We start from the raw sequence: 24,014 nt of genomic DNA, 5'->3' as shown, positions 1-24,014 counted from the left end.
CAAAGGTTAATAGGACGTTCTAGATTTTGACCTTTGCTTTAAATTCATATTTATACATTATAAAGTCATAGAAACTGACATTTTAGATTGATTTTTAATATGTTGATAATAAAATAGATCTTTATTAGTGGAAAGACCTTCAATTGTTCTTTGATTTTTTTTTTTTTTCTTCCGCCTAAATTTTTTTCTTGCGTATTATTGATGTTTCAAAAGATGTCGCTTAGATATTTGGAATATGATTTCGTATAGTTTATACACTTTAAAAATTTACAACTGCGTAACAAAATACTTTATGTTATAAGAGTTATCTCCCCAAACACTGTTATTCTTGTGGCCACTACTCCTTCGCAACCTTAAAAGTTTACGACAAATTTATTTTATTAAATTGCTTGTTACGTCTTCAGGATTAGAATATTCATTTGGACCGAAGCTATCCGGAGACTCCATATGAGAGTTATTTCCCCTTATGCATTTGATATAAGTGATATACGTTTCTGACTGGTAAACCATCAGTGATATAGGCCTAGGGTCTTTAGATTTGAGGTCCTTGGTCCAAAAAAATGAAAATAAGGTCAAGATCAAAGGTCAAGGTCATATTCTAGATTTTGATTTTGGCATATTTTCTCTTATTTTCAACAACCGTGAAAGATATTGACAAATTCTTTTTACTAAATTGTGAGTTGCGACATGTTGTGACTTATAAATTTTGGTTGGAAGGGTGCGTAAACAATAAATGAGAGTTTCCGCCCATCTTATATTTAAAATCATGCCTATAGTGATATAACTCATTAACCATACATATTACAGACCTAGGGTCTTTTTGTTTGAGGTCCTTGGTTGGTGACCTTGAAATTGAGGTCAAGGTCAAAGGTTAATAGGATGTTCTATATTTTGACCTTTGCTTTAAATTCATATTTATACATTATAAAGTCATATGAACTGACATTTTAGATTGAATTTTAGTATTTTGATAATAAAATAGATCTTTACCTGTGGAAAGACCTTCAATTGTTCTTTGAACAATTGGTTTTTAATTATTAGGTCTTTCCACCTTTCCGTGGAAAGACCTATTGAATTTGTTCTGATTATTATTATTATTATTTTTTTTTTTTTCTTCCGCCTAATTCTTTTTCTTGCGTAGTATTGATGTTTCAAAAGATGTAGCTTAGATATTTGGAATATAGTATCGTATAGTTTATACGCTTTAAAATTTACAACTACGTAACAAAATACTTTACGTTGTAAGAGTTATCTCCCCAAACACTGTTTTTCTTGTGGCCACTACTCCTTCGCAACCGTTAAAGATAACGACAAATTTAGTTTACCATTTTGCTCGTTACATCTTCAGGATTAGGATATTCATTGGGACCGAAGCTTTACGGAGACTCCATATGAGAGTTATTCCCCCTTTTCCATTTAATTAAGTGATATGCATTTCTGAATGGTAAACCATAAGTGATAAAGACATAGGGTCTTTAGATTCGAGGTCCTTGGTCCAAAAAAATAATAATGAGGTCAAGGTCAAAGGTCAAGGTCATATTCTAACTTTTGATTTTGGCTTATTTTCATTTTTTTTCAAATACCTTATGACATATTGACAAATAATTTTTCATAAATTGTTAGTTGCGACATGTCCTTACTTATATATTTTGGTTGAAAGGGTGCGCAGACAATAAATGAGAGTTTTTGCCCATCTTACATTTAGAACTACACGTAAATTGATATTACTAATAAACCAAACATATTAAAGACCTAGGGTCTTTTGATTTAAGGTCCTTGGTTTGTGAACTTGAAATTGAGGTCAAGGTCATAGGTTAAGATGACGTTCTAGATTTTGACCTTAGCTTTAAATTCATTTAAATGCATCATAAAGCCATAGGAACTAACATTTTAAACTGATTTTTCATATTTCAATATAAAAATAGATCTTTTCTTGTGGAAAGACCTACAATTGTTCTCTGAACAATTGGTTTTTAATTATTATTTTTTTTTTTTTCTTCCGCCTAAATTTTTTTCTTGCGTATAATTGATGTTTCAAAAGATGTCGCTTAGATATTTGGAATATGATGTCATATAGTTTATACGCTTTAAAAATTTACAACTGCGTCACAAAATACTTTACGTTATAAGAGTTATCTCCCCAAACACTGTTATTCTTGTGGCCACTACTCCTTCGCAACCTGAAAAGTTTACGACAAATTTATTTTACTAAATTGCTCGTTACGTCTTCAGGATTAAAATATTCATTTGGACTGAAGCTATCCGGAGACTCCATATGAGAGTTATTTCCCCTTATGCATTTGATATAAGTCATATGCGTTTCTTACTGGTAAACCATCAGTGATATAGGCCTAGGGTCTTTAGATTTGAGGTCCTTGGTCCAAAAAAATGAAAATAAGGTCAAGGTCAAAGGTCAAGGTCATATTCTAGATTTTGATTTTGGCTTATTTTCTCTTATTTTCAACAACCGTGAAAGATATTGACAAATTCTTTTTACTAAATTGTGAGTTGCGACATGTTGTAACTTATAAATTTTGGTTGGAATGGTGCGTAAACAATAAATGAGAGTTTTCGCCCATCTTATATTTAAAATCATGCCTATAGTGAAATAACTCATTAACCATACATATTACAGACCTAGGGTCTTTTTGTTTGAGGTCCTTGGTTGGTGACCTTGAAATTGAGGTCAAGGTCAAAGATTAATAGGACGTTCTATATTTTGACCTTTGCTTTAAATTCATATTTATACATTATAAAGTCATATGAACTGACATTTTAGATTGATTTTTAGTATTTTGATAATAAAATAGATCTTTACCTGTGGAAAGACCTTCAATTGTTCTTTGAACAATTGGTTTTTAATTATTTTTTTTTTCTTTTTTTCTTCCGCCTAAATTTTTTTCTTGCGTAGTATTGATGTTTCAAAAGATGTCGCTCAGATATTTGGAATATGATGTCGTAAAGTTTATACGCTTTAAAAATTTACAACTGCGTAACAAAATACTTTACGTTGTAAGAGTTATCTCCCCAAACACTGTTTTTCTTGTGGCCACTACTCCTTCGCAACCGTAAAAGATAACGACAAATTTATTTTACCAAATTGCTCGTTACATCTTAAACATTAGGATATTCATTTGGATCAAAGCTTTAAGGAGACTCCATATAAGAGTTATTCCCCCTTTTTCACTTGATTCGAGTGATATGCATTTCTAACTAGTAAACCATAAGTGATAAAGACTTAGGGTCTTCAGATTTGAGGTCTGTGGTCCAAAAATATGAAAATGAGGTCAAGGTCAAAGGTCAAGGTCATATACTAAATTTTGATTTTGGCTTGTTTCACTTATTTTCAAATACCGTATGACATATTGACAAATAATTTTTCATCAATTGTTAGTTGCGACATGTCCTTACTTGTATATTTTGGTTGAAAGGGTGCGCAGACAATAAATGGGAGTTTTGGCCCATCTTACATTTAGAATTACGCGTAAAGTGATATTACTCATTAACCAAACATATTAAAGACCTAGGGTCTTCTGATTTAAGGTCCTTGGTTTGTGACCTTGAAATTGAGGTCAAGGTCATAGGTTAATAGGTCGTTCTAGATTTTGACCTTTGCTTTAAATTTACATAAATACATCATTAAGCCACAGGAACTAACATTTTAAACTGATTTTTCATATTTCAAAATCAAAAAAGAGCTTTTCTTGTGGAAAGACCTTCAATTGTTCTCTGAACAATTGGTTTTTAATTATTAGGTCTTTCCACTTTTCCGTGGAAAGACCTATTGAATTTGTTCTGATTATTAGGTCTTTCCACCTTTCCGTGGAAAGACCTATTGTATTTGTTCTGATTATTAGGTCTTTCCACCTTTCCGTGGAAAGACCTATTGAATTTGTTCTGATTATTATTATTATTATTTTTTTTTTTTTTTTTCTTCCGCCTAATTTTTTTACTTGCGTATTATTGATGTTTCAAAAGATGTCGCTTAGATATTTGGAATATGGTATCGTATAGTTTATACGCTTTAAAAATTTACAACTGCGTAACAAAATACTTTACGTTATAAGAGTTATCTCCCCAAACACTGTTTTTCTTGTGGCCACTACTTCTTCGCAACCGTTAAAGATTACGACAAATTTATTTTACCAAATTGCTAGTTACATCTTCAGGATTAGGATATTCAATTGGACCGAAGCTTTATGGAGACTCCATATGAGAGTTATTCCCCCTTTTTCATTTAATTAAGTGATATGCATTTCTAAATGGTATACCATAAGTGATAAAGACATAGGGTCTTTAGATTTGAGGTCCTTGGTCCAAAATAATAAAAATGAGGTCAAGGTCAAAGGTCAAGGTCATATTCTAAATTTAGATTTTGGCTAATTTTCATTTATTTTCAAATACCTTATGACATATCGCGACAAATAATTTTTCATAAATTGTTAGTTGCGACATGTCTTTACTTGTATATTTTGGTTGAAAGGGTGCGCAGACAATAAATGGGAGTTTTTGCCCATCTTACATTTAGAATTACGCGTAAAGTGATATTACTAATAAACCAAACATATTAAAGACCTAGGGTCTTTTGATTTAAGGTCCTTGGTTTGTGAACTTGAAATTGAGGTCAAGGTCATAGGTTAATATGACGCTCTAGATTTTGACCTTGGCTTTAAATACATATAAATACATCATAAAGCCATAGAAACTAACATTTAAAACTGATTTTTCATATTTCAATATCAAAATAGATCTTTACTAGTGGAAAGACCTACAATTGTTCTTTGAACAATTGGTTTTTAATTATTATTATTATTATTATTATTATTTTTTTTTTTTTTTTTCTTCCGCCCAATTTTTTTCTTGCGTAGTATTGTTGTTTCATAAGATGTCGCTTAAATATTTAGATTATGATATCATGTAGTTTATACGCTTTAAAAACTGACAACGGCGTAACAAAATACTTTACGTTGTAAGAGTTATCTCCCCAAACACTGTTTTTCTTGTGGCCACTACTCCTTCGCAACCGTATAAGAAACTGACAAATTTATTTTTCCAAATTGCTCGTTATCTCCTTAGGATGTTCTGTTTCATTTCAACCGAAGCTATCCAGAGACTCCATATGAGAGTTATCCCCCCTTTTATATATGATATCAGTGATATGCATTTCTAACTGGTAAACTATAAGTGATAGAGACCTAGGGTCTTTTGATTTAAGATCCTTGGTCCAAAAAAATGAAAATTATGTCAAGGTCAAAGGTCAAGGTCAAATTCTAAATTTTGATTTTGGCTTATTTTCACCTTTTTTCATTAACCTTATAAGATATCGACAATTTTTTTTTACTAAATTGTTAGTTGCGACATGTTGTAACTTAAAGATTTGGTTCCAAGGGTGCGTAAACAATAAAAGGGAGTTTTCGCCCCTCTTATATTAAGAATTATGCGTAAAGTGATTTTACTCATGAACCATACATATTAAGGAACTAGTGTCTTTTTATTTGAGATGTTTAGTCTATGACCTTGAAATTGAGGTCAAGGTCATAGGTCAATTAGACGTTCTAGATTTTTACCTTTGCTTAAAATTCATATTTATACATCATTAAACCATAGGAACTGACATTTTCATCTGAATTTTAATATTTTCATATCTAAATAGATCCTTATTGGTTGAAAGACCTTCAATTGTTCTTTGAACAATTGGTTTTTAATTATTATTTTTTTTTTTTTTTTTCTTCCGCCTAAATTTTTTTCTTGCGTAGTTTTGATATTTCAAAAGATGTCGCTTAGATATTTGGAATATGATGTCGTATAGTTTTTGCGCTTTAAAAATTTACAACTGCGTAACAAAATACTTTACGTTGTAAGAGTTATCTCCCCAAACACTGTTTTTCTTGTGGCCACTACTCCTTCGCAACCGTAAAAGATTACGACAAATTTATTTTACCAAATTGCTCGTTACGTCTTCAGGATTAGAATATTCATTTGGATCGAAGCTATCCGGAGACTCCATATGAGAGTTATTTCCCCTTATGCATTTGATATAAGTGATATGTGTTTCTTACTGGTAAAGCATCAGTGATATAGGCCTAGGGTCTTTAGATTTGAGGTCCTTGGTCCAAAAAAATGAAAATAAGGTCAAGGTCAAAGGTCAAGGTCATATTCTAAATTTTGATTTTGGCTTATTTTCTCTTATTTTCAACAACCGTGAAAGATATCGACAAATTCTTTTTACTAAATTGTGAGTTGCGACATGTTGTAACTTTTAAATTTTGGTTGGAAGGGTGCGTAAACAATAAATGAGAGTTTTTGCCCATCTTATATTTAAAATCATGCCTATAGTGATATAACTCATTAACCATACATATTACAGACCTAGGGTCTTTTTGTTTGAGGTCCTTGGTTGATGACCTTGAAAATGAGGTCAAGGTCAAAGGTTAATAGGACGTTCTAGATTTTGACCTTTGCTTTAAATTCATATTTATACATTATAAAGTTATAGGAACTGACATTTTAGATTGATTTTTAATATTTTGATAATAAACTAGATCTTTACTTGTGGAAAGACCTTCAATTGTTCTTTGAACAATTGGTTTTTAATTATTATTATTATTAGGTCTTTCCACCTTTCCGTGGAAAGACCTATTGAATTTGTTCTGATTATTATTATTATTATTTTTTTTTTTTTTTTTCTTCCGCCTAATTTTTTTTCTTGCGTATTATTGATGTTTCAAAAGATGTCGCTTAGATATTTGGAATATGGTATCGTATAGTTTATACGCTTTTAAAATTTACAACTGTGTAACAAAATACTTTACGTTGTAAGAGTTATCTCCCCAAACACTGTTTTTCTTGTGGCCACTACTCCTTCGCAACCGTTAAAGATTACGACAAATTTATTTTACCAAATTGCTCGTTACATCTTCAGGATTAGGATATTCATTTGGACCGAAGCTTTACGGAGACTCCATATGAGAGTTATTCCCCCTTTTCCCTTAAATTAAGTGATATGCATTTCTAAATGGTAAACCATAAGTGATAAAGACATAGGGTCTTTAGATTTGGGGTCCTTGGTCGAAAATAATAAAAATGAGGTCAAGGTCAAAGGTCAAGGTCATATTCTAAATTTTGATTTTGGCTTATTTTCATTTATTTTCAATACCTTATGACATATCGACAAATAATTTTTCATAAATTGTTAGTTGCGACATGTCCTTACTTGTATATTTTGATTGAAAGGGTGCGCAGACAATAAATAGGAGTTTTTGCCCATCTTACATTTAGAATTACGCGTAAAGTGATATTACTAATAAACCAAACATATTAAAGACCTTGGGTCTTTTGATTTAAGGTCCTTGGTTTGTGAACTTGAAATTGAGGTCAAGGTCATAGGTTAATTTGACGTTCTAGATTTTGACCTTTGCTTTAAATTCATATAAATACATCATACAGCCATAGGAACTAACATTTTAAACTGATTTTTAATATTTCAATATCGAAATAGATCTTTTCTAGTGGAAAGACCTACAATTGTTCTCTGAACAATTGGTTTTTAATTTTTATTTTTTTTTTTCTTCCGCCTAATTTTTTTACTTGCGTATTATTGATGTTTCAAAAGATGTCGCTTAGATATTTGGAATATGGTATCGTATAGTTTAAACTCTTTAAAAATTTACAACTGCATAACAAAATACTTTACGTTATAAGAGTTAGCTCCCCAAACACTGTTTTTCTTGTGGCCACTACTCCTTCGCAACCGTTAAAGATTACGACAAATTTATTTTACAAAATTGCTAGTTACATCTTCATGATTAGGATATTCATTTGGACCGAAGCTTTATGGAGACTCCATATGATAGTTATTCCCCCTTTTCCATTTAATTAAGTGATATGCATTTCTAAATGGTAAACCATAAGTGATAAAGACATAGGGTCTTTAGATTTGAGGTCCTTGGTCCAAAATAATAAAAATGAGGTCAAGGTCAAAGGTCAAGGTCATATTCTAAATTTAGATTTTGGCTAATTTTCATTTATTTTCAAATACTTTATGACATATCGACAAATAATTTTCATAAATTGTTAGTTGCGACATGTCCTTTCTTGTATATTTTGGTTGAAAAGGTGTGCAGACAATAAATGGGAGTTTTTGCCTATCTTACATTTAGAATTACGCATAAAGTGATATTACTAATAAACCAAACATATTAAAGACCTAGGGTCTTTTGATTTAAGGTCCTTGGTTTGTGAACTTGAAAATGAGGTCAAGGTCATAGGTTAATATGACGTTCTAGATTTTGACCTTTGCTTTAAATTCATATAAATACATCATAAAGCCATAGGAACTAACATTTTAAACTGATTTTTCATATTTCAATATCAAAATAGATCTTTACTAGTGGAAAGACCTACAATTGTTCTCTGAACAATTGGTTTTTAATTTTTTTTTTTTTTCTTCCGCTAATTTTTTTTCTTGCGTAGTATTGATGTTTCAAAAGATGTCGCTTAGATATTTGGAATATGATATTGTATAGTTTATACGCTTTAAAATTTACAACTGCGTAACAAAAAACTTAACATTGTAAGAGTTATCTCCCCAAACACTGTTTTTCTTTTGGCCACTACTCCTTCGCAACCGTAAAAGATTACGACAAATTTATTTTACCAAATTGCTCGTTATATTTTAAGGATTAGGATATTCATTTGGACCGAAGCTTAACAGAGACTCCATATGAGAGTTATTCCCCCTTTTCCATTGAATTAAGTGATATGCATTTCTAAATGGTAAACCATAAGTGATAAAGACATAGGGTCTTTAGATTTGAGGTCCTTGGTCCAAAAAAATGAAAATGAGGTCAAGGTCAAATGTCAAGGTCATATTCTAAATTTTTGATTTTGGCTTATTTTCACTTATTTCCAAAAACCGTATGACATATCGACAAATAATTTTTCATAAATTGTTAGTTGCGACATGTCCTTACTTGTATATTTTGGTTGAAAGGGTGCGCGGACAATAAATGGGAGTTTTTGCCCATCTTACATTTAGAATTATGCGTAAAGTGATAATACTCATTAACCAAACATATTAAAGACCTAGGGTCTTTTGATTTAAGGTCCTTGGTGTGTGACCTTGAAATTGAGGTCAAGGTCATAGGTTAATAGGACGTTCTAAATTTTCACCTTTGCTTGAAATTCACATTAATACATCATAAAGCCATAGGAATTAACATTTTGAACTGATTTTTTATATTTCAATATCAAAATAGATCTTTACTAGTGGAAAGACCTTCAATTGTTCTCTGAACAATTGGTTTTTAATTATTATTATTATTTTTTTTTTTTTTCTTCCGCCTAATTTTTTTTCTTGCGTATTATTGATGTTTTAAAAGATGTCGCTTAGATATTTGGAATATGGTATCGTATAGTTTATACCCTTTAAAAATTTACAACTGCGTAACAAAATACTTTACGTTGTAAGAGTTATCTCCCCAAACACTGTTTTTCTTGTGGCCACTACTCCTTCGCAACCTTAAAAGTTTACGACAAATTTATTTTACTAAATTGCTCGTTACATCTTCAGGATTAGAATATTCCTTTGGACCGAAGCTATCCGGAGACTCCATATGAGAGTTATTCCCCCTTTTCTATTTAATTAAGTGATATCATTTCTAAATGGTAAACCATAAGTGATAAAGACATAGGGTCTTCAGATTTGAGGTCCTTGGTCAAAAAAAATAAAAATGAGGTCAAGGTCAAAGGTCAAGGTCATATTCTAAATTTTGATTTTGGCTTATTTTCATTTATTTTCAAATACCTTATGACATATCGACAAATAATTTTTCATAAATTGTTAGTCGCGACATGTCCTTACTTGTATATTTTGGTTGAAAGGGTGCGCAGACAATAAATGGGAGTTTTTGCCCATCTTACATTTAGAATTATGTGTAAAGTGATATTACTAATAAACCAAACATATTAAAGACCTAGGGTCTGTTGATTTAAGGTCCTTGGTTTGTGAACTTGAAATTGAGGTCAAGGTCATAGGTTAATATGACGTTCTAGATTTTAACCTTTGCTTTAAATTCATATAAATACATCATAAAGCCATAGGAACTAACATTTTAAACTGATTTTTCATATTTCAATATCAAAATAGATCTTTACTAGTGGAAAGACCTACAATTGTTCTCTGAACAATTGGTTTTTAATTATTATTTTTTTTTTTTTCTTCCGCCTAAATTTTTTTCTTGCGTATTATTTATGTTTTAAAAGATGTCGCTTAGATATTTGGAATATGATGTCATATAGTTTATACGCTTTAAAAATTTACAACTGCGTAACAAAATACTTTACGTTATAAGAGTTATCTCCTCAAACACTGTTATTCTTGTGGCCACTACTCCTTTGCAACCTTAACAGTTTACGACAAATTTATTTTACCAAATTGCTCGTTATATCTTAAGGATTAGGATATTCATTTGGACCGAAGCTTTACGGAGACTCCATATGAGAGTTATTCCCCCTTTTCCATTGAATTAAGTGATATGCATTTCTAAATGGTAAACCATAAGTGATAGAGACCTAGGGTCTTCAGATTTGAGGTCCTTGGTCAAAAAAATTGAAAATGAGGTCAAGGTCAAAGGTCAAGGTCATATTCTAAATTTTGGCTTATTTTCACTTATTTCCAAAAACCGTATGACATATCGACAAATAATTTTTCATAAATTGTTAGTTGCGACATGTCCTTACTTGTATATTTTGGTTGAAAGGGTGCGCAGACAATAAATGGGAGTTTTTGCCCATCTTACATTTAGAATTATGCGTAAAGTGATATTACTCATTAACCAAACATATTAAAGACCTAGGGTCTTTTGATTTAAGGTCCTTGGTTTGTGACCTTGAAATTGAGGTCAAGGTCATAGGTTTATAGGACGTTCTAAATTTTCACCTTTGCTTTAAATTCACATTAATACATCATAAAGCCATAGGAATTAACATTTTAAACTGATTTTTCATATTTCAATATCAAAATAGATCTTTACTAGTGGAAAGACCTTCAATTGTTCTCTGAACAATTGGTTTTTAATTATTATTATTAGGTCTTTCCACCTTTCCGTGGAAAGACCTATTGAATTTGTTCTGATTATTAGGTCTTTCCACCTTTCCGTGGAAAGACCTATTGAATTTGTTCTGATTATTATTATTATTCTTATTAGGTTTTTCAACCTTTCAGGTGAAAGACCTATTGTATTTGTTCTGATTATTAGGTCTTACCACCTTTCCGTGGAAAGACCTATTGAATTTGTTCTGATTATTATTATTATTAGGTCTTTCCACCTTTCCGTGGAAAGACCTATTGTTTTTGTTCTGATTATTAGGTCTTTCCACTTTTCCGTGGAAAGACCTATTGAATTTGTTCTGATTATTATTTTTTTTTTTTTTTTTCTTCCGCCTAAATTTTTTTCTTGCGTAGTATTGATGTTTCAAAAGATGTTGCTTAGATATTTGGAATATGATGTCGTATAGTTTATACGCTTCAAAATTTTACAACTGCGTAACAAAATATTTTACGTTGTAAGAGTTATCTACCCAAACACTGTTTTTCTTGTGGCCACTACTCCTTCGCAACCGTAAAAGATTACGACAAATTTATTTTACCAAAATGCTCATTACATCTTCAGGATTAGGATATTACTTTGAACCGAAGCTATCCGGAGACTCCATATGAGAGTTATTTCCCCTTATGCATTTGATATAAGTGATATGCGTTTCTTACTGGTAAACCATCAGTGATATAGGCCTAGGGTCTTTGGATTAAAGTTCCTTGGTTCAAAAAAATGAAAACAAGGTCAAGGTCAAAGGTCAAGGTCATATTCTAAATTTTGATTTGGCTTATTTTCTCTATTTTCAACAACCGTGAAAGATATTGACAAATTATTTTTACTAAATTGTGAGTTGCGACATGTTGTAACTTATAAATTTTGGTTGGAAGGGTGCGTAAACAATAAATGAGAGTTGTCGCCCATTTTTTATTTAAAATCATGCCTAAAGTGATATTACTCATTAACCATACATATTACAGACCTAGGGTCTTTTTATTTGAGGTCCTTGGTTGGTGACATTGAAATTGAGGTCAAGGTCAAAGGTTAATAGGACGTTCTAGATTTTGACCTTTGCTTTAAATTCATATTTATACATTATAAAGTCATAGGAATTGACATTTTAGATTGATTTCTAATATTTTGATAATAAAATAGATCTTTACTTGTGGAAAGACCTTCAATTGTTCTTTGAACAATTGGTTTTTAATTAGGTCTTTCCACCTTTCCGTGGAAAGACCTATTGTATTTGTTCTGATTATTATTAGGTCTTTCCACTTTTCCGTGGAAAGACCTATTGAATTTGTTCTGATTATTATTATTTTTTTTTTTTTTTTTCTTCCGCCTAAATTTTTTTCTTGGGTAGTATTGATGTTTCAAAAGATGTCGCTTAGATATTTGGAATATGATGTCGTATAGTTTATACGCTTTTAAAATTTACAACTGCGTAACAAAATACTTTACGTTGTAAGAGTTATCTCCCCAAACACTGTTTTTCTTGTGGCCACTACTCCTTCGCAACCATAAAAGATTACGACAAATTTATTTTACCAAATTGCTCGTTACATCTTCAGGATTAGGGTATGCATTTGGACCGAAGCTTTACGGAGACTCCATATGAGAGTTATTCCCCCTTTTCCATTTAATTAAGTGATATGCATTTCTAAATGGTAAACCATAAGTGATAAAGACATAGGGTCTTTAGATTTGAGGTCCTTGGTCCAAAAAAATAAAAATAAGGTCAAGTTCAAAGGTCAAGGTCATATTCTAAATTTTGATTTTGGCTTATTTTCATTTATTTTCAAATACCTTATGACATATCGACAAATAATTTTTCATAAATTGTTAGTTGCGACATGTCCTTACTTATATATTTTGGTTGAAAGGGTGCACAGACAATAAATGGGAGTTTTTGCCCATCTTACATTTAGAATTACGCATAAAGTGGTATTACTCATAAACCAAACATATTAAAGACCTAGGGTCTTTTGATTTTAGGTCCTTTGTTTGTGAACTTGAAATTGAGGTCAAGGTCATAGGTTAATATGACGTTCTAAATATAGACCTTTGCTTTAAATTCATATAAATACATCATAAAGCCATAGGAACTAACATTTTAAACTGATTTTTCATATTTCAATATCAAAATAGTTCTTTACTAGTGGAAAGACCTACAATTGTTCTCTGAACAATTGGTTTTTAATTATTATTAGGTCTTTCCACCTTTCCGTGGAAAGACCTATTGAATTTGTTCTGATTATTATTATTATTAGGTCTTTCCACTTTTCCGTGGAAAGACCTATTGAATTTGTTCTGATTATTATTTTTTTTTTTTTTCTTCCGCCTAAATTTTTTTCTTGCGTAGTATTGATGTTTCAAAAGATGTCGCTTAGATATTTGGAATATGATGTCTTATAGTTTATACGCTTTAAAAATTTACAACTACGTAACAAAATACTTTATGTTGTAAGAGTTATCTCCCCAAACACTGTTATTCTTGTGGCCACTACTCCTTCGCAACCATAAAAGATTACGACAAATTTATTTTACCAAATTGCTCGTTACTTTTTCAGGATCAGGATTTTCATTTGGACCGAAGCTATCAGGAGACTCCATATGAGAGTTATTTCCCCTTATGCATTTGATATAAGTGATATGCGTTTCTAACTGGTAAACCATCAGTGATATAGGCCTAGGGTCTTTGGATTTTAGTTCCTTGGTCCAAAAAAATGAAAATAAGGTCAAGGTCAAAGGTCAAGGTCATATTCTAAATTTTGATTTTGGCTTATTTTCTCTTATTTTCAACAACCGTGAAAGATATTGACAATTTTTTTTTACTAAATTGTGAGTTGCGACATGTTGTTACTTATAAATTTTGGTTGGAAGGGTGCATAAACAATAAATGAGAGTTTTCGCTCATCTTATATTTAAAATCATGCCTAAAGTGATATAACTCATTAACCATACATATTACAGACCTAGGGTCTTTTTATTTGAGGTCCTTGGTTGGTGACCTTGAAATTAAGGTCAAGGTCAAAGGTTAATAGGACGTTCTAGATTTTGACCTTTGCTTTAAATTCATATTTATACATTATAAAGTCATAGGAACTGACATTTTAGATAATTTTTTTAATATTTTGATAATAAAATAGATCTTTACTTGTGGAAAGACCTTCAATTGTTCTTTGAACAATTGGTTTTTAATTTTTTTTTTTTTTTTTCCGCCTAATTTTTTTTCTTGCGTAGTATTGATGTTTCAAAAGATGTCGCTTAGATATTTGGAATATGGTATCGTATAGTTTATACGCTTTAAAATTTACAACTGCCAAACAAAATACTTAACATTGTAAGAGTTATCTCCCCAAACACTGTTTTTCTTGTGGCCACTACTCCTTCGCAACCGTAACAGATTAAGACAAATTTATTTTACCAAATTGCTCGTTATATCTTAAGGATTAGGATATTCATTTGGACCGAAGCTTTACAGAGACTCCATATGAGAGTTATTCCCCCTTTTCCATTGAATTAAGTGATATGCATTTCTAAATGGTAAACCATCAGTGATAGAGACCTAGGGTCTTCAGATTTGAGGTCCTTGGTCCAAAAAAATGAAAATGAGGTCAAGGTCAAAGGTCAAGGTCATATTCTAAATTTTTTTATTTTGGCTTATTTTCACTTATTTCCCAAAACCGTATGACATATCGACAAATAATTTTTCATAAATTGTTAGTTGCGACATGTCCTTACTTGTATATTTTGGTTGAAAGGGTGCGCAGACAATAAATGGGAGTTTTTGCCCATCTTACATTTAGAATTATGCGTAAAGTGATATTACTCATTAACCAAACATATTAAAGACCTAGGGTCTTTTGATTTAAGATCCTTTGTTTGTGACCTTGAAATTGAGGTCAAGGTCATAGGTTAATAGGACGTTCTAAATTTTCACCTTTGCTTTAAGTTCACATAAATACATCATAAAGCCATAGGAATTAACATTTTAAACTGATTTTTCATATTTCAATATCAAAATAGATCTTTACTAGTGGAAAGACCTTCAATTGTTCTCTGAACAATTGGTTTTTAATTATTATTATTATTTTTTTTTTTTTTTTCTTCCGCCCAATTTTTTTCTTGCGTAGTATTGTTGTTTCATAAGAAGTCGCTTAGATATTTAGAATATGATATCATGTAGTTTATACGCTTTAAAAACTGACAACGGCTTAACAAAATACTTTACATTGTAAGAGTTATCTCCCCAAACACTGTTTTTCTTGTGGCCACTACTCCTTCGCAACCGTTAAAGATTACGACTAATTTATTTTACCAAATTGCTCGTTACATCTTCAGGATTAGGATATTCATTTGGACCGAAGCTTTACGGAGACTCCATATGAGAGTTATTCCCCCTTTTCCATTTAATTAAGTGATATGCATTTCTAAATGGTAAACGATAAGTGATAAAGACATAGGGTCTTTTGATTCGAGGTCCTTGGTCCAAAAAAAAAAAAATGAGGTCAAGGTCAAAGGTCAAGGTCATATTCTAAAATTTTGATTTTGGCTTATTTTCATTATTTTCAAATACCTTTTGACATATCAACAAATAATTTTTAATAAATTGTTAGTTGCGACATGTCCTTACTTGTATATTTTGGTTGAAAGGGTGCGCAGACAATAAATGGGAGTTTTTGCCCATCTTACATTTAGAATTACTCGTAAAGTGATATTACTAATAAACCAAACATATTAAAGACCTAGGGTCTTTTGATTTAAGGTCCTTGGTTTGTGAACTTGACATTGAGGTCAAGGTCATAGGTTAAGATGACGTTCTAGATTTTGACCTTTGCTTTAAATTCATATAAATACATCATAAAGCCATAGGAACTAACATTTTAAACTGATTTTTCATATTTCAATATCAAAATAGATCTTTAATAGTGGAAAGACCTACAATTGTTCTCTGAACAATTGGTTTTTAATTTTTTTTTTTTTTTTTCTTCCGCCTAAATTTTTTTCTTGCGTAGTATTGATGTTTCAAAAGATGTTGCTTAGATATTTGGAATATGATGTCGTATAGTTTATACGCTTCAAAATTTTACAACTGCGTAACAAAATATTTTACGTTGTAAGAGTTATCTACCCAAACACTGTTTTTCTTGTGGCCACTACTCCTTCGCAACCGTAAAAGATTACGACAAATTTATTTTACCAAAATGCTCGTTACATCTTCAGGATTAGGATATTACTTTGAACCGAAGCTATCCGGAGACTCCATATGAGAGTTATTTCCCCTTATGCATTTGATATAAGTGATATGCGTTTCTTACTGGTAAACCATCAGTGATATAGGCCTAGGGTCTTTGGATTAAAGTTCCTTGGTTCAAAAAAATGAAAACAAGGTCAAGGTCAAAGGTCAAGGTCATATTCTAAATTTTGATTTGGCTTATTTTCTCTATTTTCAACAACCGTGAAAGATATTGACAAATTATTTTTACTAAATTGTGAGTTGCGACATGTTGTAACTTATAAATTTTGGTTGGAAGGGTGCGTAAAACAATAAATGAGAGTTGTCGCCCATCTTTTATTTAAAATCATGCCTAAAGTGATATTACTCATTAACCATACATATTACAGACCTAGGGTCTTTTTATTTGAGGTCCTTGGTTGGTGACATTGAAATTGAGGTCAAGGTCAAAGGTTAATAGGACGTTCTAGATTTTGACCTTTGCTTTAAATTCATATTTATACATTATAAAGTCATAGGAATTGACATTTTAGATTGATTTCTAATATTTTGATAATAAAATAGATCTTTACTTGTGGAAAGACCTTCAATTGTTCTTTGAACAATTGGTTTTTAATTATTATTATTTTTTTTTTATTTTCTTCCGCCTAAATTTTTTTCTTGCGTAGTATTGATATTTCAAAAGATGTCGCTTAGATATTTGGAATATGATGTCGTATAGTTTATACGCTTTAAAAATTTACAACTGCGTAACAAAATACTTAACGTTGTAAGAGTTATCTCCCCAAACACTGTTATTCTTGTGGCCACTACTCCTTCGCAACCGTAAAAGATTACAACAAATTTATTTTACCAAATTGCTCGTTACATCTTTAGGATTAGAATATTCATTTGGACCGAATCTATCCGGAGACTCCATATGAGAGTTATTTCCCCTTATGCATTAGTATTACGTGATATGTGTTTCTTACTGGTAAACCATCAGTGATATAGGCCTAGGGTCTTTAGATTTGAGGTCCTTGGTCCAAAAAAATGAAAATAAGGTCAAGGGCGGAAGGTCAAGGTCATATTCTAAATTTTGATTTTGGCTTATTTTCTCTTATTTTCAACAACCGTGAAAGATATCGACAAATTCTTTTTACTAAATTGTGAGTTGCGACATGTTGTAACTTATAAATTTTGGTTGGAAGGGTGCGTAAACAATAAATGAGAGTTTTCGCCCATCTTATATTTAAAATCATGCCTATAGTGATATATCTCATTAACCATACGTATTACAGACCTAGGGTCTTTTTGTTTGAGGTTCCTGGTTGGTGACCTTGAAATTGAGGTCAAGGTCAAAGGTTAATAGGACGTTCTAGATTTTGACCTTTGCCTTAAATTCATATTTATACATTATAAAGTTATAGGAACTGACATTTTAGATTGATTTTTAATATTTTGATAATAAAATAGATCTTTACTTGTGGAAAGACCTTCAATTGTTCTTTGAACAATTGGTTTTTAATTATTTTTTTTTTTTTTTCTTCCGCCTAAATTTTGTCTTGCGTAGTATTGATGTTTCAAAAGATGTCGCTTAGATATTTGGAATATGATATCGTAATGCGTATGCGCTTTTAAAACTGACAACTGTGTAACCAAATTCTTTACGTTGTAAGAGTTATCTCCCCAAACACTGTTTTTCTTGTGGCCACTACTCCTTCGCAACCGTAAAAGATTACGACAAATTTATTTTACCAAATTGCTCGTTACATCTTCAGGATAAGGATATTCATTTGGACCGAAGCTTTACGGAGACTCCATATGAGAGTTATTCCCCCTTTTTCATTTGATTCAAGTGATATGCATTTCTACCTAGTAAACCATAAGTGATAGACACGTAGGGTCTTCAGATTTGAGGTCCTTGGTCCAAAAAAATGAAAATGAGGTCAAGGTCAAAGGTCAAGGTCATATTCTTAATTTTGATTTTGGCTTATTTTCACTTATTTCCAAAAACCGTATGACATATCGACAAATAATTTTTCATAAATTGTTAGTTGCGACATGTCCTTACTTGTATATTTTGGTTGAAAGGGTGAGCAGACAATAAATGGGAGTTTTTGCCCATCTTACATTTAGAATTATGCATAAAATGATATTACTCATTAACCAAACATATTAAAGACCTAGGGTCTTTTGATTTAAGGTCCTTGGTTTGTGACCTTGAAATTGAGGTCAAGGTCATAGGTTAATAGGACGTTCTAAATTTTCATCTTTGCTTTGAATTCACATTAATACATCATAAAGCCATAGGAATTAACATTTTAAACTGATTTTTCATATTTCAATATCAAAATAGATCTTTACTAGCGGAAAGACCTTCAATTGTTCTCTGAACAATTGGTTTTTAATTATTAGGTCTTTCCACTTTTCAGTGGAAAGACCTATTGTATTTGTTCTGATTATTAGGTCTTTCCACTTTTCCGTGGAAAGACCTATTGAATTTGTTCTGATTATTATTTTTTTTTTTTTTTTTTTTCTTCCGCCTAAATTTTTTTCTTGCGTAGTATTGATGTTTCAAAAGATGTCGCTTAGATATTTAGAATATGATGTCGTATAGTTTATACGCTTTAAAAATTCACAACTGCGTAACAAAATACTTTACGTTGTAAGAGTTATCTCCCCAAACACTGTTATTCTTGTGGCCACTACTCCTTCGCAACCGTAAAAGATTACGACAAATTTATTTTACCAAATTGCTGGTTACATCTTCAGGATTAGAATATTCATTTGGACCGAAGCTATCTGGAGACTCCATATGAGAGTTATTTCCCCTTATGCATTTGATATAAGTGATATGCGTTACTTACTGGTAAACCATCAGTGATATAGGCCTAGGGTCTTTAGATTTGAGGTCCTTGGTCCGAAAAAATGAAAATAATGTCAAGGTCAAAGGTCAAGGTCATATTCTAAATTTTGATTTTGGCTTATTTTCTCTTATTTTCAACAACCGTGAAAGATATTGACAAATTCTTTTAACTAAATTGTGAGTTGCGACATGTTGTAACTTATAAATTTTGGTTGGAAGGGTGCGTAAACAATAAATGAGAGTTTTCGCCCATCTTATATTTAAAATCATGCCTATAGTGATATAACTCATTAACCATACATATTACAGACCTAGGGTCTTTTTGTTTGAGGTCCTTGGTTGGTGACCTTGAAATTGAGGTCAAGGTCAAAGGTTAATAGGACGTTCTAGATTTTGACCTTTGCTTTAAATTCATATTTATACATTATAAAGTCATATGAACTGACATTAGCCATAGGAACTGACATTTTCAACTGAATCTTAATATTTGCATATTAAAATAGATCCTTATTGGTTGAAAGACCTTCAATTGTTCTTTGAACAATTGGTTTTTAATTATTTTTTTTTTTTTTTTTCTTCCGCCTAAATTTTTTTCTTGCGTAGTATTGATGTTTCAAAAGATGTCGCTTAGATATTTGGAATATGATATCGTATAGTTTATACGCTTTAAAAATTTACAACGACATAACAAAATACATTTTTCATATTTCAATATCAAAATATAACTTTACTAGTGGAAAGACCTTCAATTGTTCTCTGAACAATTGGTTTTTAATTATTAGGTCTTTCCACCTTTCCGTGGAAAGACCTATTGAATTTGTTCTGATTATTATTAGGTCTTTCCACCTTTCCGTGGAAAGACCTATTGAATTTGTTCTGATTATTAGGTCTTTCCACCTTTCCGTGGAAAGACCTATTGTATTTGTTCTGATTATTAGGTCTTTCCACTTTTCCGTGGAAAGACCTATTGAATTTGTTCTGATTATTATTTTTTTTTTTTTTCTTCCGCCTAAATTTTTTTCTTGCGTAGTATTGATGTTTCAAAAGATGTCGCTCAGATATTTGGAATATGATGTCGTATAGTTTATACGCTTTAAAAATTTACAACTGCGTAACAAAATACTTTGCGTTGTAAGAGTTATCTCCCCAAACACTGTTTTTCTTGTGGCCACTACTCCTTCACAACCGTAAAAGATTACGACAAATTTATTTTACCAAATTGCTTGTTACATCTTCAGGATTAGGATATTCATTTGGAACGAAGCTTTATGGAGACTCCATATGAGAGTTATTCCCCCTTTTCCATTTAATTAAGTGATATGCATTTCTAAATGGTAAACCTTAAGTGATAAAGACATAGGGTCTTTAGATTTGAGGTCCTTGGTCCAAGAAATTAAAAATGAGGTCAAGGTCAAAGGTCAAGGTCATATTCTAAATTTTGATTTTGGCTTATTTTCATTTATTTTCAAATACCTTATGACATATCGACAAATAATTTTTCATAAATTGTTAGTTGCGACATGTCCTTACTTGTATATTTTGGTTGAAAGGGTGCGCAGACAATAAATGGGAGTTTTTGCCCATCTTACATTTAGAATTACGTGTAAAGTGATATTACTAATAAACCAAACATATTAAAGACCTAGGGTCTTTTGATTTAAGGTCCTTGGTTTGTGAACTTGAAATTGAGGTCAAGGTCATAGGTTAATATGACGTTCTAGATTTTGACCTTTGCTTTAAATTCATATAAATACATCATAAAACCATAGGAACTAACATTTTAAACTGATTTTTCATATTTCAATATCAAATTAGATCTTTACTAGTGGAAAGACCTACAATTGTTCTCTGAACAATTGGTTTTTAATTATTATTATTATTATTATTATTTTTTTTTTTTTTTTTCTTCCGCCTAAATTTTATTCTTGCGTAGTATTGATGTTTCAAAAGATGTCGCTTAGATATTTGGAATATGATGTCGTATAGTTTATACGCTTTAAAAATTTACAACTGCGTCACAAAATACTTTACGTTGTAAGAGTTATCTTCCCAAACACTATTTTTCTTGTGGCCACTACTCCTTCGCAACCGTAAAAGATTACGACAAATTTATTTTACCAAATTGCTCTTTACTACTTCAGGATTAGGATATTCATTTGGACCGAAGTTATCCAGAGACTCCATATGAGAGTTATTTCCCCTTATGCATTTGATATAAGTGATATGCGTTTCTAATTGGTAAACCATCAGTGATATAGGCCTAGGGTCTTTGGATTAAAGTTCCTTGTTTCAAAAAAATGAAAATAAGGTCAAGGTCAAAGGTCAAGGTCATATTCTAAATTTTGATTTTGGCCTATTTTCTCTATTTTCAACAACCGTGAAAGATATTGACAAATTATTTTAACTAAATTGTGAGTTGCGACATGTTGTAACTTATAAATTATGGTTGGAAGGGTGCGTAAACAATAAATGAGAGTTTTCGCCCATCTTATATTTAAAATCATGCCTAAAGTGATATAACTCATTAACCATACATATTACAGACCTAGGATCTTTTTATTTGAGGTCCTTGGTTGGTGACCTTGAAATTGAGGTCAAGGTCAAAGGTTAATAGGACGTTCTAGATTTTGACCTTTGTTTAAATTCATATTTATACATTATAAAGTCAAAGGAACTGACATTTTAGATTGATTTTTAATATTTTGAAAAAAAAATAGATCTTGACTTGTGGAAAGACCTTCAATTGTTCTCTGAACAATTGGTTTTTAATTATTATTATTATTATTAGGTCTTTCCACTTTTCCGTGGAAAGACCTATTGAATTTGTTCTGATTATTATTATTTTTTTTTTTTTCTTCCGCCTAAATTTTGTTCTTGCGTAGTATTGATGTTTCAAAAGATGTCGCTTAGATATTTGGAATATGATGTCGTATAGTTTATACGCTTTAAAAATTTACAACTGCGTAACAAAATACTTTACGTTGTAAGAGTTATCTCCCCAAACACTGTTTTTCTTGTGGCCACTACTCCTTCGCAACTATAAAAGATTACGACAAATTTATTTTACCAATTTGCTCGTTACTTCTTCAGGATTAGGATATTCCTTTGAACCGAAGCTATCCGGAGACTCCATATGAGAGTTATTTCCCCTTATGCATTTGATATAAGTGATATGCGTTTCTAATTGGTAAACCATCGGTGATATAGGCCTAGAGTCTTTGGATTTAAGTTCCTTGGTCCAAAAAAATGAAAAGAAGGTCAAGGTCAAAGGTCAAGGTCATATTCTAAATTTTGATTTTGGCTTATTTTCTCTTATTTTCAACAATCGTGAAAGATATTGACAAATTATTTTTACTAAATTGTGAGTTGCGACATGTTGTAACTTATAAATTTTGGTTGCAAGAGTGCGTAAACAATAAATGAGAGTTTTCGCCCATCTTATATTTAAAATCATGCCTAAAGTGATATTACTCATTAACCATACATATTACAAACCTAGGGTCTTTTTATTTGAGGTCCTTGGTTGGTGACCTTGAAATTGAGGTCAAGGTCAAAGGTTAATAGGACGTTCTAGATTTTGACCTTTGCTTTAAATTCATATTTATACATTATAAAGTCATAGGAACTGACATTTTAGATTGATTTTTAATATTTTGATAATAAAATAGATCTTTACTAGTGGAAAGACCTTTTTTTTTTTTTTTTTTTTTTCTTCCGCCTAATTTTTTTCTTGCGTAGTATTGCTGTTTCAAAAGATGTCGCTTAGATATTTGAAATATAATATCGTATAGTTTATACGCTTTAAAAATTTACAACGACGTAACAAAATACTTAACGTTGTAAGAGTTATCTCCCCAAACACTGTTTTTCTTGTGGCCACTACTCCTTCGCAACCGTAAAAGATTACGACAAATTTATTTTACCAAATTACTCGTTACATCTTTAAAATAAGAATATTCATTTGGACCGAAACTTTATGAAGACTCCATATGAGAGTTTTTCCCCCTTTTTCATTTGATTCAAATAACATGCATTTCTAACTAGTAAACCATAAGTGATAGAGACCTAGGGTCTTTAGATTTGAGGTCCTTGGTCCAAAATGATAAAAATGAGGTCAAGGTCAAAGGTCAAGGTCATATTCTAAATTTTTGATTTTGGCTTAATTTCACTTATTTTCAAATACCGTATGACATATCGACAAATAATTTTTCATAAATTGTTAGTTGCCACATGTCCTTACTTGTATATTTTGGTTGAAAGGGTGTGCAGACAATAAATGGGAGATTTTCTCCATCTTACATTTAGAATTACGCCTAAAGTTAAATAATTCATTAACCAAACTTATTAAAGACATAGGATCCTTTGATTTAAGGTCCTTGGTTTGTGACCTTGAAATTGAGGTCAAGGTCATAGGTTAATAGGTCGTTCTAGATTTTGACCTTTGCTTTAAATTCATATAAATACATCATAAAGCCAGAGGAACTTACATTTTAAACTGATTTTTCATATTTCAATATCAAAATAGATCTTTAATAGTGGAAAGACCTTCAATTGTTCTCTGAACAATTGGTTTTTAATTATTTTTTTTTTTCTTCCGCCTAAATTTTGTTCTTGCGTAGTATTGATGTTTCAAAAGATGTCGCTTAGATATTTGGAATATGATGTCGTATAGTTTATACGCTTTAAAAATTTACAACTGTGTAACAAAATACTTAACGTTGTAAGAGTTATCTCCCCAAACACTGTTTTTCTTGTGGCCACTACTCCTTTGCAACCGTAAAAGATTACAACAAATTTATTTTACCAAATTGCTTGTTACTTCTTCAGGATTAGG

This window comes from Mytilus trossulus, chromosome 10 (assembly GCF_036588685.1).
Source record: "Mytilus trossulus isolate FHL-02 chromosome 10, PNRI_Mtr1.1.1.hap1, whole genome shotgun sequence".
Lineage (NCBI taxonomy): Eukaryota > Metazoa > Mollusca > Bivalvia > Mytilida > Mytilidae > Mytilus > Mytilus trossulus.
Note: the sequence above shows the minus strand (reverse complement) of the source record.